The 20,012-nt window shown below is 37.7% G+C and overlaps 1 protein-coding gene and 1 pseudogene across 1 annotated transcript in view; one reads left to right on the top strand and one right to left on the bottom strand.

The window, feature by feature from the left end:
* The window catches only part of LOC126068652 (proliferation marker protein Ki-67-like), a 251,704-nt gene that overhangs the window by 157,092 nt on the left and 74,600 nt on the right, over positions 1-20,012 (top strand). The window lies entirely within an intron of this gene.
* On the bottom strand, positions 17,380-18,325 carry LOC126070705 (olfactory receptor 2W3-like; annotated as a pseudogene).

Genomic DNA, 20,012 nt, shown 5'->3' with positions numbered 1-20,012 from the left:
ACAAATCCATTCCAGCCCAGTGAGAGCAGTGTTGGACTTACACATACAGAATTGCAAGAAAATCATTTCATTTTAAATCAGCAAGTTCCTAGTAATATTTTACACCAGTGAAAGAACTAAGACACAATATAATCTACAAATATATAAAAACACTTAATCAACATGGTTACTGAGTAGATTTTCTATGATATTATTTCCATCCCTATAAATCGTGTTTACCCAGGCACAATGAAAGGTATACAAATCTATATTTTAGAGTTAATTCAAAAGCAAACCTTCTGCCATATGTTAATGTTTCATGCCAGTATGATGTACTTTTTTGGAAATCTCTATCATTGAAGCACTAAACATGAAATGTTCTTCCCAAAAAAACAAACCAAACCACTTTCCATGGGTTCAATTCCAACTCACAGAGATCCTAGAAGACAGAGTAGAATTGTCCCCCACAGGGTTTTCAAGGCCGTAAATCTTCACTCAAGTAGACTGTAACATAGTTCTACCTGGAGCGGCTGGTGAATTCCAATCACCAAGCCATCAGTTAGGAGCTGAGCACTTAACCACTGCGCTTCCAGGGCTGAGTAATGTTATTCCAACATAAAGTAAAGTAAACCTTGATTATACGCTTATTAGAACTGACTAATATAACAGAACTAATTGAAGAGTAGCCATTGACCATGAGTATCCGAAAACATATTAAAACTGGATCATTTATCCAAAGTAAGTGCCAAGATAATGTCCAAAGAAACTCAAACCAGTTAATGACCACAAATAATATCAAGAATATCAGGAGAGTCTGGGTGGCTCTTGTCTCTGGAGATGCTATTGGGGAGATAGAGATGCTGTGGAGGTATTTTGACCGCCTTTTATGCCTGCACAATAAAATCACCATGTAGCCACTGGAGATGAGCATGATTCCTATAAAGAAGCCATCTGTGAATGTTTTCATTGTGAGAAACAGGCACATGTAACTCTATCTCATGGGCCAAAGAGCACAGTGTTCAGTGAAAACCAAAATATTTTCCTTGGTTCCATTAGGGACGGCAGATGTATAGATAATGATGATGCCACTTAGGGGCAAGTTGAGAACAAAAAAGAGAAGAAATAAACATAGGATGTAATGAAAGGGTTGATGTTTGAACTTTGCTAACCAGGAGTTGCTGGGGCAGATGGTGATGGCTTGGAGCACACTCAGCATGCAGATAGTGCAGATGGAGAGGTCCCTCATCACTGTCTTCAAGTAGGGCATGGCCTTACACGTTAAGTCAACCTGAACATTGTGTGACCCTAATATGTCTAATATGTCTAGAGACACCATTATCACCGTGGTGACGATCATCACTATGTGGGTGAGGGTCAAGAGACCAATGGTCAAATCTGTGGGCTTTGGCCTGTGATCTAGAAATAATGTGCTTGTGTGGATGACAAGAAGGAAGATGTTTCTTGAGATACCAATGACAACTTGAAAATTAAAAAAAAAACAAAAAAACTTTTACTAATATATCCAGGAAGAGTGTTTATCTTAATGGAGAAATAAGAGCTTATTGTGAATATCTGGTGAGAAAGACAAGAGACAGAACCACACAAATGTATCATTTCCATTATCACAAACGTCACCACTATCTACAATATAGTTCTTCATCATTACCATTTCCAAAATTTATCAATTAATACTCATTTATCTATCAAAATTCAACTCAGAATTTATGTCTTTCAGAACTCCTTGACATTTTATTTTCAGTTTCGTGTCACTTGAAGACCTGGACCATATGTTAATGTCCTGCCCACCCCCTTTTTATAATTTTTTTATTTTTCCTGTTGTTGAGAATATATACAGCAGAACACACACCAATTTATCAATTTCTAAGTGTACAATTCAGTGACATTGACTATATTCTTTAAGTGGTGCAATCATTCTCACCCTCCTTTTCTGAGTTCTGTAGCAATGTGTATTGGCACATTTCGGGTCTCATCATATTTGTTCAATTGGCATGGAGGAAATTTTATATATGGTGAAGCGAGGCCCTCATAAATAGATTATTTCAATAGGATTGTTGAGAGTGTCAGTTATTTTTTCTGAGCTAACCTCAAAAAAAAAACCTCAACCTACGTAATTTCTGAAACACAACAGGTACTGTAGATTTGGGCAATTTATCTGAACTCTCTGTTTTACAGTGACCTGTGTAATTTGGGAAAAATTAAAATTTAACTATCTCACTCTTCTTCACAGAGTTAAATGAGATCTTAGAAGCTTCCCTGTTAAATAAGTGTTAGAGAAGTGATGACTATATTTTCATTTTTATTTGGTTCCACTTGCACATTACTTTAGAGGTGAAAATTTCTTGTAACCCTAGCTGTACCTCTGCCTCAATTAGAGAGAAATAACCATAGTAATTCTAGGCTCTTTTACTAAACTGTGCTCATGGGACAGTGACGGAATTCTAGTATGTGGTGATTATGTTTTGTTTTGTTCTGTTTGTTTGTTTTTTAATCTGATTCCCCCCAAAATACTCTCAAATATTAAACAATTTAATTTCCATCCCAACAGGGTGAAAATAAAGCTGGTAAAGTCTAGTTATCTGTGATCAGCAGGAAATCAATTAACACTGCTGTTCCCCTCACTATTGTTGCTGTGGACTTCGCTATCGCATAGGTAACCACTAACGGCTGCACAATGTGCTTGCTGCTCGTAAAAATAGTTTCTACCTTCATGTGGGAATGAAGACATTTTGTTTCAATCCAGTTAATATAATTCAGGCATTACCAATTTAAAGATCTCTGAAAATATGAAATTTGGCAACTCATGGAAATTATTTGCTTTTGAATCTGAAAATTTAATGAGGATAATTGCAGCGTTGACATTTATTAAACACAACTTTTCTAACAGAAGATAGATACTTTGAGGTTCCATAATCTTCAGATAAGTTTATGGAAATAATGCTCTAAGGAAATTCTTAGACTATACTCCCCAAAAATATTAGTTATTTTTCTAACATGTGCATTTCACAGTTGATTCATTAAATGACTACTCTTTCTCATCCAATTTATTAAGTGACATACTTACTATAACGCCAGTTAGCAAATTTTTGATTGTCATGTAGTCGCAACTTACTATAATTTCACAAGCAATGCAATGGCTTAATGCAAAATAACGTTAATCTATAGTCTTTTTTTTTTTTTTATAGTCTAGCTCCCTCCACAATGTATGAATCAGATACCACTTTCAGTAAAACAAACCGTTCATCCTTACATACTTCATAAACATATGGATTTATTTGTAAATTTTGTATAGCTTTTTATTTAACTAAATACAGTGAAAATTTCAGTCATACATTAAAAATTAGATACTTTAAGAAAGTGAGATAAAATAATTAAATATCTACAATTATCAGTTCTCTTACCTGTGTATCACCTTGCTCACCAGGACTACAGGAACTCTGATTAATAAACAGATGGTCACAAGAATCATGATCTAGGTATACACCTTTCTCAAATGAATCCAGGGTGCTGACTTCAGATATCAAGCAGAAAAATTCTCATTTTCACACTGACGAAGGCACTGATGGCCAAAGAGGAGACATGTGTTTTAAGATGTCTTACTCTGGATTTCAGGGAGACTAAAACAGAAGGAAATTCCCAAAACATCATGTTTGGAAAGGTCTGTATTAAGGAAAGATCTAAGTGTTAACTGGGAAAATGAAATAGCCATACAAATAGCAAATATAGCATTAAAAAAACAGGGTATTGCTTTGAAAAGTTTCCACAAACAGCTGAGATATACTAAGGATAAACTAGCAAACCAATTCCCCATATGGCTCTAATAAAAACTTCACTTTTTCTGTGTCATGAAACTTAAGACTCAAACCACATCCACAGTGATGGATAATCCTGTGAGCAAAGGGTCATCTGATGGCCCAGAGACAAGTGCCAGTTGAGTGGGTTGTCATCCTGGGTAGTTCAGAAGTCAAAAGAAGGAGGAGTTCTTTTAGTTGAATATAAGACCGAAGAACATTTGCTATCTTTTAACATATTTAAAGAAAAGAAAATGAGTAAAGCACCTATCTGCTTTCATATCTGAAATGATTAAAACATGTATACTTCTTGGGTTCATCAGGGAGTTAGAATGAGATAATTAAAAAAAATTAGCACTATCCTGGCAAATAGATGATAAAAATTTATGTTAGAGGTTATAAAATAAAAATTTGTATGTTGTCACTCTCATTCTATTGATCAACATCATTGCTATTGTCCTCCCCAACATCATCTTCTATGTTTTATTTAAGACTACGTGAAAGAAGAATGAAAGGGATAAGAGGCTTGAAACTGCCCTATGAGCTATGAATCTGGTTATCACTGGTGGTAGGAGCAGCATGGTCTTTTCACGCCCCAAATCTGGCTGGCAGAATAGAGAGGACCAGGAAGAAAAGCACAGGTCATGTTTGGGGATGGTGGAAGTCCACCCTAGGAATGAAATGCTAATGTAAACATAAAATCGTGGAAGGAAAAAATACAAGATAATTTAAAAGGAAAACTTGGCATGATCTTGAATTACATCAATGGCGGTAGTTTCCCCCAAAATATGGGTGATGTTTTCCATTGGGGGGGCAATAAGGTGAATGGTGAGGTACAACTGAAAGCACCTTCCTGCTACAGAGATATTCCCAGGCTCAAGGCAATAAAATATACCATGAGAATAATTAGAAGAAGAGGAATCACTGTAAACTCTTAAGATTAAAGGAAAAAAAAAACAATCTGGAGCAACTCACTGAACTATCCCTTAGAAACAGTAACATTCTGCCTAACAATAGTACTTTCATGATCACAGTAATGGAAAGGATCTCAGTGACTTTCTGACCTGTGGTTTGCAGATTCTTTTATCATCATATTAATCAAATATCAGGAAGAGAAATGGGAGCACTGCACCCTTACCTTTTCACGCAAAAAAACATGATATTACTTTTGCAGGAAAAGCATCAGGATTTCCCCAATAACCTCACTCTGTTCTGCTCCTTCCTTCCTCAATACCAGAACAGCCACCACAGTCAGTATTATGGAAAGGGGACAGAACTTGATAAGTACTTGGAGAATAGCATGGACAGAAACAATGGATTTGTATTGTCCATGTTTTTAAAAATTATATCCTCAAGGCTTTGGGGTTCAGAAAAAGAAAACCACTGTCACCATTGTTAATTGTCTTTTGTTTTTCACTTAGACATCATATCTGTTTCTCTTTTTACAGCAGGCTGACAACAAAATGTATGATAAAACTATGTACTTGATTCTGCATTAATTTGAAATTTTGTATTTAAATTGTTTATGTGAAACACTTTCCTATGGAAAGCCTTGATTAGGAAATTGTTACTGAAATTTTGAACAAATAGAAAGTCAAAATCCATTAGAGAACACAAAATTTTTAACAGAGGACAAACATTTTCCCCTAAGCATCTTAGATATGGAAACCCTGGTGGCATAGTGGTTAAGTGCTACTGCTGTTAAGCAAGAGGTCAGCAGTTCGAATCTACAAGGTGCTCCTTGGAAACTTTATCGGGCAGTTCTACTCTGTCTTATAGGGTCGCTATGAGTTGGAGTCAACTCTACGGCAGTGGGTTTGGTTTGGATCTTAGATATGTTTTTATTTATAAAATAAAATTCATCTACTCAACTAGAAAATATTGATGATAGTAGTTACATTTGCTACAGAATTGAAAACAGCAAGATAGGATATATTATATAATGTCCAGAATGCAGGCTTAACATTATAACATTATAATGTATATTATATAATGTCCAGAATGAAGGCTTATAATTCTTATAAATATGAATTAGTAAATTTATTTTACAATGACCAGATAAGATGGCATATGATGTTAGATCAAATACCTTCTATTGTACTGTATAATTTTATTAGAAGTCCATGCTTTGCTATATTTTAAAATATTATTGTAAGATATGAAAATACTAGATTTGAATATGCACCCAAATTATATTCTACAGCTTTCTTGTATGAACCTGTCTAAGTTATCTAGTACTGCTATAAAAGAAATACCACAAGTGGATGGCCTTAACAAATGGAAATTTTTTCACAGACTAGGAGGCTGAAAGTGCAAATCCAGGGCTCCAGCATCAGGGGAAGGTTTTTTCATTCTGTCAGCTCTGGAGAAAAGTCCTTGTCATCAATCTTCCCCTGCTCTAGGAGTTTCTCAGTGCACAGACCCCAAGTTCAAAGGGCATTCTCCACTGCTGCCTCTTTTATCTTGGTGGTAGTCAGGTCTCTCTCCTCTCTGCTTGCTTCTCTCTTTTATATCTCAAAAGGGATTCCCTCAAGATATAACCTAATCCTATAGATTGTGTCCTGCCTCAGTAACATAACTGCCTCTAATCCTGTCTTGTTAGCCTCCTAGAGGTTATACTTTACAACATATCACAAAATAGAGGACATCCACACAATACTGGGAATCATGGACTAGCCAAGTTGACATACATTTTTGGGGGAAACAATTCAATCCATAACAGTGCCTAACATCCCAATGATACTTAAACTCATCCTAAAGTAATACTAAACAGAAATGTTTATATAAGGATGTCTAAGGTATCCTAAATTACTATATATACTGAAAAACCTGAAAGACACAATTTTATTAATTTCATGTAATCCAAAATATTTATTAAAAAAATAAACATATAAAATGTTTATTGTACATACACATAGATAATAAAATTAAATAAATGGTTATATGCAGGAAGAGTATGATAAAGTTTTAAGTTCTGAAATGAACAGCAACTGTGGCAATACATGATTTAATAATATCCTCTATTAAGTAATAAAGATCGAAAATGTTAGAAAAAATTGTATATATACATACATATCCATACATACACATATACAATGAATGGACTATACAATGTATCCAAATTATATCCAATGTACATATTATAGAATATCTACAATACCATATATGAAAAATCTGTGAGATGAAGTAGAGACCTCAGGGCTAATCTCAAGTGCTCATAGAAACCCAGGCTGTGGACCCAAAGTCCCTCTCCTCACAACCTGCCTTGTTCTCACCTGAGAGATCTAGAGACACTTACCCAGATGGATCTACGGAGTGGTGTGTCTGTGTCTGGGAGAAGAAGCTGCTGAGGCACCGTTTTAGGAATACGGTATTATTAGCTCATCTCCCCCCCAACCCCGCAGGACAGAGATTGTCATAACACTTGTGAAAACATGACAGTATTCAGTGTGTTTATATAGCAATGTGGAATTCCCTCAAAGGGGAATCTGGCTCATTTCATTCCTGGAAAATAGCAAACTGAGATTATAATCCCTGAGGTTTTCAGAACTTCTTTATAATCGCTTAATCCCAGGTGCCTGAAGTTTTCAGAACAGTTACAGTCAAGATACCTAATACAAAAATCCTCATATCAATCTTCAAATAAGAATAGAAGTCAATTTCAAACCTGGAAACACCTAATTAAATTGAATTTTTGTACAATTTATTCATGTTTCTCTTTGAGAAATATATGCATATATATTAAATATATACCCCCATTCTTCTTCCATGCGTGGATGACTATATATAAACTAAAAAAATATATATATACAAGACAGATAGATAGATGACAGATAGAGGATAGATAAATAGATGATGATAGATGATAGATGGATGGATGGACGGACGGACGGACAGACGGACGGATGGACGGATGGATATAAACTTAGAAAAAAGTTAAGGTCTTGCTGGGAGTTTGGGGGAAGAAAAGAGGCCATGGAGTTTGTTCTCCATTAGGGAATATTAACCACATCCAGTGTATTGTTAGTCTCAAATATTATATTTTATAAAAAATATAATTTGGTCCTGATTAATTATATTTTTAGTTATTGCTCCTTTTGGTGTTCTTACTTTGGTTAATATATTTAAGTTTGTAATCCTGATTGAGTCTGGCTACTACCTTTCCTTTCTTAAAGATTTTGGTACCAAGGTAATACTGACTTAATAAAAAAAAAATGGAAAGTACTTTTTCCTTTTTTTCCCCCCATCTGGAAGATTTTATGAACAAAGAACGGTAATTGTCCTTAAATGTTCGATAGAACCGCCTAGCTATAGGATATGCCTTGCATTACTACCAAGTCATGGGAAAATGAGGACCAGGCAATGATCATACTGCATCAGGTGGGAATGGGAGCATGGGTTTTTAGCTTTGAGCACTGTGGAAACCTTGGTCTAGGTCATTTCCCTGGCACATAAGAGTATTGATGATTTCATTGCAAAGGTACATCGCCAGTGGAAGGATAAACTGATGATGATGTTATGTCCTGGAATCACGATTAGGGAAGCCACTGAGAAGGCATGTCACACAGTCCAAGCTTGGAGATCATCAGACTCCTCCTTTGGAAAGAAGAAAGTGATAGAAATAAAAATAGAGGTCCTCCTCCAGGGGGCCAGGACTGAGCAAGAGGTATGACAATTCCTCCTGCTCTAAGCTGGGGCCCCCACACCCAATGCAATGTTTTTGTGGCACAAGTGACTATTATCCCAAAAGATACAGAAATAATACCTTCACTGGAAAATTGGGAAAGATTCTCTAAGATAATAACAAGCAATTGGGAAGATATGGGTTTCAGTTTATTGAGAATTTTTAGGAAAAGTTTTTCTGCTCCTGACTGAGATACTTGGTGAAAGATCGCAAAATTACTTGGTAATTTTAGCAGTTCCCTAAGGAGCTCTTGATAACCACAACTATGTGTGCTTAAACCTTAAAGTTTTGGTGCTGGCTTCTTTTATTTGGATCGCTCAGCTTTTACAGTATCCTCTACATCTCTATATTAACAACTTCCAAATTAGGCATGCACTGAGTGGTTTCTGTTTTTCTGCCTGAATTCTGATGTATTCTAAACATGTTACTGGAACTAGTGCCTGAGAAGTATGTGAATGATAAGCATAAGTCTGATCTTTGGATCCGATTATATTTGAAGGTAGTAATGACTTCAATGATAGTGGATAATGGGCCACTGAAATTTCATAGCATTCATGTTCAAACAGTAAATAAATATATTATCTGTCTTGTCTGGCATCAATTATCTATAGAGAACAGCATTTTAGGGGTCAATGTACTTGTTATTACAGTGAGAAATAAGAGAGCAAGGACTAGGTGGCTGTTACCTACATACTAGAAATAACATAATCTCAGGACTACAGCTTTCCAGCTCACTGTATGGATAGAGCACCAGAGGCCATAGATACCTGCCTTGGAAGAACCCATATCGTAATTTAGATAAACCAAATGTAAAGTCAGATTCAGTGCATTGGTGAATCACAATGCAAATTGACTGTAAAGTTTAGAGGCCTTGCATGAAAATTGATATTTGTTTGCAAGAGAGTACAATCCAAATAATGGGAATGGTATCATTTGAGTTGATCATAACATTTGAGTTGATATTAGAATACCCTGATCTCCCACAATAATCCACAGCCAGAGAATGCAGCTCCTCATCCCCTGCCTGAGGATGTTCTCTTCCAATCACCTGGACACCAATACTAAACCCAGGGTGTCAAACCTTCTCCAGACATATACCACAATTTCTGGTTACTTCCCAAACCATAACTACAGCCAAGTAACAGAAAAAACAAACAAAAAAACAACAACGACAAAAAATAAACTAGAATTTTGAGTACAGAAACCAGTTTAGGAAACTTGGAAGTCACCAAAAATGAAATGGAATGTACAAACATCAATAATCCTAGGCATTAGCAAGATGAAATGGACCGGTATCAGCCATTCTGAATCAGACGATCATATGGTTTATTACACCAGGAATGACAAATTGAAGAGGGAGGGCATCACACTCATTGCCAAAAAGAACATTTCAAGATCAATCCTGAAGTACAATGCTGTCAGTGATATTACAAGGAAGATCAGTTCATACAAACATTAGTTAAATTTACACACTAATCACTCAGGCCAAAGATGAAGGAATTGAAAAGTTTTACGAAATTCTGCAGTCTGAAATTGACTGAACATGCCAGTAGGATGCATTGATAATTATTGGCAATTGTAATGTGGAGGATTGGCAATTGGAAAATATGGCGTTCATGATAGAAATGACGCCAGATATTGCATGACAGACTTTTACAAGACCAATGACTTCTTCACTGCAAATACCTTTTTCAACAACATAAACAGTAACTATACAGGTGACCCTCATTGGATGAAATACACAGAAATCAAATAGACTACCTCTGCTGAAAGAGACGATGGAAAAGCTCAATACCATCAGTCAGAACTAGGCCAGGGGCCTACTGCAAAAAAGACCATCAATTGCTCATATGCAAGTTCAAGTTAAAGCTGAAGAATGTTAAAACAAGTCCACAAGAGCCAAAGTATGACCTTGAATATTTCCCACCTGAATTTAGAGAACATCTCACAAAAAGATTTGACTCATTAAACACTAATCACTGAAGACTAGATGAACTGTGGAATGAAATCAAGGACATCATACATGAAGAAAGCAGAGGTCTTTAAAAAGGCAGGAGAGAAAGAAAAGACCAAAATGGATGTCAGAAGAGACTCTGAAACTTGCTCTTGAATGTGGAATAGCTATGGCAAAAGGAGGAAATGATGAAGTAAAAGAGCTGACCAGAAGTTTTCAAAGTGCAGCTTGAGAAGACAAAGTATTATAACGAAACGTACAAAAACCTGGAGATAGAAAACCAAAAGGGAAGAATATGCTTGGCATTTCTCAGGCTCAAAGAACTGAAGAAAAAATTCAAGGCTTAAGTAGTAATATTGAAGAATTCTATGGGGAATATATTAAATGCCTCAGGAAGCATCAAAAGAAGATGGAAGGAATACACCAAGTCACTGTACCAGAGATTTGGCTGACCTTCAACCATTTCAGGAGGTAGCATATGATCAAGAAGTGATGGTACTGAAGGAAGTAATCCAAGCTGCACTGAAGGCATTGGGGAAAAACAAGGCTGCAGGAACTAATGGAATACCAATTCAGATGTTTCAACAAACAGATGCAGCGCTGGAGTAACTCACAGGTATACGCCAAGAAATTTGAAAGACAGCTACCTGGCCAACCAACTGGAAGGGATCCATTTCAGATAAAGGGTTGTATCATCGGCATACGTCAGGTTGTTAATGAGTCTTCCTTCAGTCGTGATGTAGCGTTCTTCTTCATATAGTTGAGCTTCTCTGATTATTTGCTGAGCAAATAGATTGAATAAATGTGGTGATGGGACACAAGCCCGACCCACACTTTTCTTAACTTTAAACCGTGCAGTATTCCCTTGCTCTGTTCAAACGGCCTCCTTTCGTCTAAGTAGAGGTTCCTCATGAGCACAATTAAGTGTTCTGAAACTTCCATTCTTCAATGTTATCCATAATGTATTATGATTCACACGGCTAAATGACTTTGCACAGTGAATAAAACACAAGTAAACATTTTTATGATATTCTCCGCTTTCAGCCAAGATCCATCTGACATAAGCAATGATATCCCTGGTTCCATGTCCTCTTCTGAATCTGGCTTGAATTTCTGGCAGTTCTCTGTCAATGTATTGCTGCAAGTGCTTTTGAATAACCTTCAAAGAATTTTACTTGGATGTGACATTAATGATATTCTTGGTTAATTTCTGAATTCTGTCGGATCACCTCTACTACTACTAAAGATATTTCAGAGCATAAAAAAGGATGGAATACTCCCAAACACATTCTATGAAGCCAGCATAACCCTGATACCAAAACAGGTAAAGACACCACAAACAAAGAAAATTACAGATCTATATCCCTCATGAACTTAGGTGCAAAAATCCTCAACAAAATTCTAGCCAATAGAATTCAACAACATATCAAAGAAATAATTCACCATGACCAAGTGGGATTCATACCAGATATGCAGTAATGGTTCAACATTAGAAAAACAATTGATGTAATGCATTGCATAAATAAAACAAAAGACAAGAACCACATGATCTTATCAACTGATGCAGAAAAGGCATTCGACAAAGTTCAACACCCATTCATGATAAAAACTCTCAGCAAATTAGGAATATAGAAGGGAAATTCCTTAGCATAATAAAAAAAAAAGGGCATTTATACAAAGCCAACAGCCAACCTCATCGTAAATGGAAGGAGTCTGAAAGTGTTTCCCTTGAGAACAGGAACCAGACAAGGACGCCCTTTATCACCACTCTTATTCAACATTGTGCTAGAGGTCCTAGCCAGAGAAATTTAAAGAAATTGATGTCATCCAAATTGATAAGGAAGAAGTAAAAATATCCCTAATTACATATGATATGATCCTATTTGCAGAAAACCCCAAAGAATCCACAAGACAACTACTGGAACTACTAGAAGAATTCAGGAAAGTATCAGGATACAAGATAAACATAGAAAATTCAGTTGGATTCCTCTACACCAACAAACAGAACTTTGAAGAGGAAATCACCAAATCAGTACCATTTACAATAGCCCCCAAGAAGAGAAAATACTTAGGAATAAATCTAACTGGAGACCTAAAAGACCTATACAAAGAAAACTACAAGACACTACTGCAAGAAACCAAAAGAGACCTACATATTTGGAAAATTATACCTTGCTCATGGATAGGAAGACTCAACATTTTGAAAATGTCAATTCTACCCAAAGTGATCTACAGACACAATGCAGTCCCGATCCAAATTCCAATGACATTTTTTAATGAGATGAAGAAACACACCTCCAACTTCATATGGCAAGGGGAAGAAACCCCAGATAAGTGAAGTATTACTGAAGAAGAAGAACAAATCACACTACCTGATTTTAGAACCTATTATACCACCACAGTAGTCAAAAGAGCCTGGTACTGGTACAACAACAGATACATAGGCCAATGGAACAGAATTGAGAATCTGGGTGTAAGTTTATCCACGTATGAGCAGCTGATGTTTGACAAAGGCCCACGTTCTGTTCAATGGGGAAAAGACAGTCTCTTTAACACATGGTGCTGGCCTAATTGAATATCCACCCACAAAAAAGTGAAACAAGACCCATACCTCACACCATGCACAAAAACTACTTCAAAACGGATCAAAGACATATATATAAAATCTAAAATGATAAAGATCATGGAAGAAAAAATAGGGACAATGCTAGGAGCCCTAATACATGCCATAAACAGAATAGAAAAAATATCTAACAATACACAAACACCAGAAGAGAAACTAGATAACTGGGTGCTCCTAAAAATCAAATACTTATGCTCATCAAAGGACTTCACCAAAAGAGTAAAAAGACAACCTACAGAATGGGAAAAATATTTTGGCTATGACATATGTAATAAGGGTCTAATCTCTAAAATCTATAAGATATTACAAAACTTCAACAACAAAAAGACAAATAACACAATTAAAAAATGGGCAAAGGAAACGAACAGACACTGCAAAGAAGACATTCAGGCAGCTAACAGATACGTGAGGAAATGCTCATGATCATTAGCCATTACAGAAATGCAAATCAAAACTGTGATGAGATACCATCTCACCCCAACAAGGCTAGCATTAATCCAAAAAACACAGAATAATAAATGCTGGACAGGCTGTGGAGAGACTGGAACACATACGCTGCTGGTGGGAATGTAAAATGATGGTACAAACACTTTGGAAATCAGTCTGGGGTAGTTACTGTCACATTATAAGGATTGCAACTAGTGCCACATAAGAATACGTATATAACTTTTTGTTTGAGAAATAAACTTGAGCTGTAAGCTTTCACGTAAAGCACACACACACACACACACACACACAAATCCTTAAAAGAAATTAAAGAAGACTTTACTAAATGGAAGGATATTCCATGCTCATGTATAATATGGCTATTATCAGAAAATTAGAAAATAAAATGTATTGGTGGGGATACGGAGACGTTGGATCCTCAACCACTGTTAATGATATTATAAAATAGTTAAACCACTGTGAAAACTGTGTGAGTGGTTCATCAAAAGGTTAAACATAATACCACCATCTGACCCTGCAATTCCACTTCTAGGTGTATACCCAAAAGAAGCGAAAGCAGGTGCACAGATTCTTGTGCACCAATGTTCATTACAGAATTATTCAAAATAGTCGAAAATCTAGAAACAACCCAAGTGTCCATCAATGGATGAATGGATAAATAAAACGTAGTTTACACATACAATGGAATATTATTCAACCACAAAGAGAAATAAAATTCTGATACATGCTACAATATGGATGGACCTTGAAAATACTATGCTGAGTAAATAAGTGAGACATAAAACGGCGTATATTTTATGATCCCACTTATATGAAATATCCAGAATAGGCAATGTATAGAGACTAAAGTTTATTATTATTAACAGAGGTAGGTTTTTGTTGCTGTTGTTGTGTGCCATTGTGTTGATTCTGACTCACAGAAAGAGTAGAAATGTCCCATAGGGTTTCCTGGGCTGCAATTCTCTTACAGAGTGTCTGGTGGGTCCAAACCTCCCACCTTTTGGTTAGCAGACAAGTGCTTAACCTTTGTGCCAGCAGGGCTCCTGCCAGAGGCAAGTAAACCAACAAAAACCCACTGCCCTTGATTCCGACTCATGGCGGCCCTATAGGTCAGAGTAGAACTGCCCCCATAGAGTTTCCAAGGAGCGTCTAGTGGATTTGAACTGCCAACCTCTTGGTTAGCAGCCATAGCACTTAACCACTACGCACCAGAGGCAAGTAGGAAGGCGGAAATGGAGAGGTACTACTTAAGGTTACTGAGTTCCTTTTAAGGGTGATGAAATATTTGGAAACAGGGGTGATGGTTGTACAAGATGGGGGACATAATTAATGCCATTGGCTTATACACATAAAAGTGGTTGAAATTTAAAAAGTTAAAAACTCAATAACAAGAATGCTGAATTTACCAGAAAAAATGACAAATTCATTCCGAAATTATTTTAAACTGCCTTTCTTTAACGTGGTGTAGAAAACATGGCTATGAAAGACAAAATGTCCCCCACAATTGAGGGGACAATTTTATCCAGGCAGTTTGTGCTCCACTACTAACACAAAGGTTGGTGGTTTGAACCTACTGGCAATCTGGCAATCTGCTTTCCTAGAGATTATGGCCGAGAAAACCCTATGAAGCAGTTATACTCTGCAACACATGGAATTGCCAGAATCGACTCGATGGCAACAGATTGTTTTATTTATTTAATAGAGAGAACATTCTTTAGTAAGGAATATCCCAAAGAAAAAGAATGGGCCCGGGGATTTACAGAACCATTAAACAAGGGAGTCATCTGCAAGTCTTATAGGAGTCCTGAGGGAGAGAGGAGAGAGGGTTTATCTGAGTTATATGGTGAAGGGTGTTTTTTTTTTTTTTTTTAACTGCAGTTAGTTGTTCCTAGGACACAAAAGGGAGGGGTATTTATTAGATGCCATGATCTTCTGGGAAGACAGGGCTCAGGCAAAGTCAATATTATCCTGGTTTAGACACGGGGAGTCAAGTCTCTTACACAATTTCAGAGGAACAATTTTTATTGGTGACAGGTTAAGAGGATGATCCAGAGGGAAAGCGTCACTCGCCGCTCTGAAAAACAATGACTTTCGTACCTCAGAGTTAGGCAAGCCTTTTGTATTCTCTCTGGAGCATTTTTTCAGATGGAAGGAACACTGGCAACTTCAGGGCCCAGAGGGCTGCATCATGGGATCCACTTGGGTCTTCCTATGAGTTCTGTCCAAGAGGACTGGTTGGGACTTTTTAGCAGTTGTCTATACTAGGAACCATTGTGGAGTTTTTTTTTTTTTCTTTTCTTTCCTTTTCTTAACTCAGGAGAAAACTGTAACTGCAACACAGGTAACCCTCACACCCTTAATCACCATCAGTCCACCTACATCATTACTTATTTAAAAGAACAGTTTTGAATGTTTAGACCAGAGTCAAATTGGAGCACAGGAAACTCTCTTTCAGTGGCCGTTTCGTCCACAATGACCTCAAGCGGCTGGTGCCCTTTGAGCAAGTATTCTCCCAGGTGAGGTATAGGGGAGACGGGGTTAGGAAGGCAGGATAGATACAGGCCATGGTGGAAAGGAAGAGACTGTGGGATGGAGGAAACTGAGAACAGATCCCCCTCAGCCAGGCTTTTCATTCCCTCCTGCCCATTATTCCCCCTTGGTTTATGAGTGCTAACTCGGCTTTTTGCAGAATCTACCTGACCTCTGGATGCTCATAAAGAAAGTGTTGGATCATCTACTTCCTGGACCTGAACCTCAAAGTGCGGTCTGAGGACCAGTGGCAAGGTCATCCACTGGGAGCTTTGTAGAAACAGAATCCCCACCACAGAGGAAATGAATCAGAATCTGTATTTTAATGAGAACTCTAGGTGATTTGTTTGCACAAGAAGTGGAAGTAGCTCTGCACTGTGTTATGCAAGTAATGGGGGCTACACAGGCTCTTTAGACCCCAAAGTATCTTTGATAGCTACTTATCGAATGGCTAAACGTTTTTATTCTTTTTAATATTCATTAAGCAGTAAAAACAGCAGGAACTAGGAATCAGAACTTGGAGTTAATTCCTCGATCAGTTCACCTTGAGGAAATCTCACGTCCCAAGTGGGTAAAATGAAGATAATGGTAATCATCCTGACCTGAGACAGTTGCTGAGAAAAGCAGATGAATCACAGGCACCTGGCACATAGCTGAAACTTAACAAACATGAGGTCCTTCTCTCTAAAAAAATAAAATATACCTGAGAAATAATTATACTTTCAGATGTTAATGACCCATGTATCATTATTATAAGTTAACTTCTTAGTTTATCTAGAATCTGAGACAAGAGAATGGGAGAAGTTCCAGATGTTAATGGTGAATGGTAGAAAATAAATAGTAAGACTTGATGAAAGGCTTTGGATGAGAAAGCAGGAAGTAGAAAACACCAAACTTTGGTGAATTCCAATGTTTGATGGCTACCATGTAAAAGGGACACTTAGTCCATGTTGAGATCAGCGATGGTAGAAGATTTATGATCATTCTGACAAAAAAAAAACATCCAGAATGCTGCAAATGAATTAAACAACAAACCAAAGTGTCTGATTAAGAAACCTGTTTCCTACTTGGCACTCTGGTATATGTTGGTGGAAACTCACCTTTGTAACAAGTTTTCTCCCTTTGCTCTTTGGACCTCTTTATTAACCATCTAGGGAGTATAGTGGGGTGGTATGTGTTGTGCAGTTCACACATTGAGATGTATTATTTCAGAACTGAAAGTCTTTTAGAGACCCAAGAAAACACAAATAAGGGAGGAGTCACAGGCCAAGACCAGATCCAATACTTCCGGGCACCATCAATGGCCCATAATGGAGATTGTGGTCAAGGCTTGGCTCATAGGTAGGAGATGCCCTTACTCCTTTCCTATCCCCCTGTTACCCAGCATTAGCCTCCTCAGTGCCCCCTTCACCTCTTTGTTTCTGAGGGTATGGGTCAACGGGTTTAGGAGGGAGGTGACAATGTTGTAGAAAAGGGTTAGGAACTTTCTCCGGGCCTTAGAGGAGCTGGTTCCTGGTTGCATGTACATGTAGATGATGTTTCCATAGAAAAGTGAGACTAACAGTGAGATGGGAGCCACACGTGTTGAAGGCTTTATGTCTCCCTGAGGTTGACTGGATACTTAACACAGCCTTCACGATGTAGCCATAGGAGACTAGGATAAAAGCCAAGGGTTATAGCACGATGCCTACTGCCAGAAAAAAGGCAATGCCTTCAACTGCAGCTGAGTTGACATAGGCCATCCAAATCAAGGCTGGCTTCTCACACAGAAAGTGGTCAACCTTGCGGTACCCAAAGCGGGATAATCACAGGGTCATTGGCGACATAATCAAAGAGTTGGCCACCCCACAGACCCAAGCAAGAGATACTAAACCCAGGCAGAGCTGAGGATGCATCATGATCACGTAGTGTAGGGGTTTGCAGACTGCAACAAAGCAGTCATATGCCATGACAGCCAGGAGCAGACACTCTACACCACCCAGACCCAGGCATAGAAGGAACTGGATGGCACAACTAGTGTAGCTGATGGTCTTGTCATATCCATTAAGATTGTAGAGTAGCTGGGGGATGGAGCTGGTAGTGAAACTGAGATCCAGGAAGGAGAGGTGGGTGAGAAAGAAATACATAGGAGTGTGGAGGTGAGGGTCCAGCTGGGACACCAGGATGATGGTAGTGTTGCCCACAAGGGTCAGGAGATAGGCAATCAAGATGACCACAAAAAGGATTCTCTCCAGATGGGGATGGTCAGAAAACCCCAAAAGGATGAAATGGCTTTGGGGGCTGTTATTGGTTACATCCATCATCTCTACTGTACCTGAAGACAAAAATAATGATATTAGTAATAACAAAAACAATAGCAACAACAGCCAACATTAAGGGAGCGCTTCCTTTGAGCAAGGCAGTCTTCTAAGTTTTTTACATTTATTTATTCATTTAACCCTGACAACAATAATACTGAACTGGCACTATTATTATCCTCAGAAAGGAAAACTGAGGCATATACACAAGTAAATTGCCATATCTAGGAAGGTGCAGGTACAGAGCTTTGATGTTTGAACCCAGGAAATCTGGATTAGCATTGTCATATCCTAACCACTGGTGATATTGCTCATTTTAAGAAAGGGAAAGATAAATTTTGTCACGGCAAACCATTTATTCTCCAAGAGACCCAAGTTCTTAAACTCGTGCAGAAACCTCAGAGACCCAAAATGAAGTCCCCAAGTAATTGATTAATTAGAAACAATAAAACTTGCCATAGAGTCATTTCCAATTTATGGCGACTCCATGTGTGTCAAAGTAGAATTGCACTCCTTAGGGTTTTCACTGGCTGTGACCTTTCAGGTGTAAAACACCAGGCCCTTATTCTGAGGTGCCTCTGGGTAGATTTGAGGTGCAAAGCTTTTGGTTAGTAGCCAAGTGCTTAACCATTTAGGCCACCCAAAAAGAAAAACCAAACCTGTTGCCTTCGAGTCGATTCAGATTCATAGTGACCCTATGCCACGGAGGGACTCCAAATCAATTAACAGAATGTAGGAAATATCCATTATATGTAGAACTCTTTACCAAGTTTTGATCCTAAAGACACGTCTCACCACATTCAAAGCAAACCATGTTTGTGGAGATAAACTACAAGTCTTAGAGACAAATATAAAGAAATAGAATAAAACATCTTGTTCTACAGTCCCAAACTTAAATGGTCCAATCCTTTGTCCAACACTACACAATTGTGAAATCTTGGAAAGTTCATTTGGTTTTTCATAGTTTTCTCACCTAATCAGGCCTGGCTTACTTATTTTACAGATATATTTTGAGATTTGCTTTTTAATATGGAAGAACTTTAAGCACAAAAGTTGTTATGTAGGATAAATAAAGCCGTTGTATTATACAAACAAGGAATGGGAAAACAAGCCCAGGAGACTAGGCAAGGCAATTCTGAAAGGGGCAAGGGGTTTGGGGGGGGAGGGTGGTGGTGAAGAAAAAGTCCAATGAGAGGAAATGATTCACAAAAAATATCCAAACATATATTGAAAATATAATCAAAACATAATTTGGTGACTGACTAGTCATTTACGGGGCAAAAAGTGTGGATCTCTACTCCACTACTTACACCAAAACAAATTATAAATTATATACTTAAATATTGAAAAAAAATGACAACTACTATAAGAAAGCATAACAGGTTTTTTTTGTTTGTTCCCAAATCTTGGATTTGGGTAGAACTCATCAGGAAAACTGTAGTTCTCTCTCTCTCTCACACACACACACACACACACACACACAAGTTGCCATTGAGAGGACTCTGACTCACAGAGACTCTATAGGACAGAGTAGAACTGCCTTATAGGGTTTCCAAGGAGCAGCGGGTGGATTTGAATTCAACATTTTGGTTAGCAGCCAAGTTCTTAACCACTGTACCACCAAGGCTCCAATTCTCACACATCTGTGAAGAATTTTTCTCAGTGGGCATCAAGTGTAGGTTAATGATGT

Source organism: Elephas maximus, chromosome 2 (genome assembly GCF_024166365.1).
Source record: "Elephas maximus indicus isolate mEleMax1 chromosome 2, mEleMax1 primary haplotype, whole genome shotgun sequence".
In the NCBI taxonomy this organism is placed as follows: domain Eukaryota; kingdom Metazoa; phylum Chordata; class Mammalia; order Proboscidea; family Elephantidae; genus Elephas; species Elephas maximus.
The sequence above is the reverse complement of the archived record's forward strand: the minus strand, read 5'-3'. Positions and strand labels throughout refer to the sequence as shown.